The 226-nt window shown below is 43.4% G+C and overlaps 1 protein-coding gene across 5 annotated transcripts in view; it reads left to right on the top strand.

Moving 5' to 3' along the window:
- LOC127750847 (uncharacterized) overlaps window positions 1-226 on the top strand; it is a 7,467-nt gene that overhangs the window by 2,604 nt on the left and 4,637 nt on the right. The gene's annotated exons all lie outside the window — the stretch shown is intronic.

Here is a 226-nt window from a genome sequence, read left to right on the forward strand (position 1 = left end):
GCGTTTGGTGAAAATTAACGCACATGGTGAAAAGTAGAGACTTAACCGGCCCCACTTGTCCAGAGCTATGAACAGGACGCACCGAGCCAGTGACAAATCAATTAAACTAGCCTACTATCATCTACTAACAAAGTTAAATCTACTCCTAGTTCGTTTGGTGAAAATTAACGCACATGGTGAAAAGTAGTGACTTAACCGGCCCCACTTGTCCATAGCTATGAACAGG

Source organism: Frankliniella occidentalis, unplaced genomic scaffold (genome assembly GCF_000697945.3).
Source record: "Frankliniella occidentalis isolate FOCC.00 unplaced genomic scaffold, Focc_3.1 Scaffold271, whole genome shotgun sequence".
Lineage (NCBI taxonomy): Eukaryota > Metazoa > Arthropoda > Insecta > Thysanoptera > Thripidae > Frankliniella > Frankliniella occidentalis.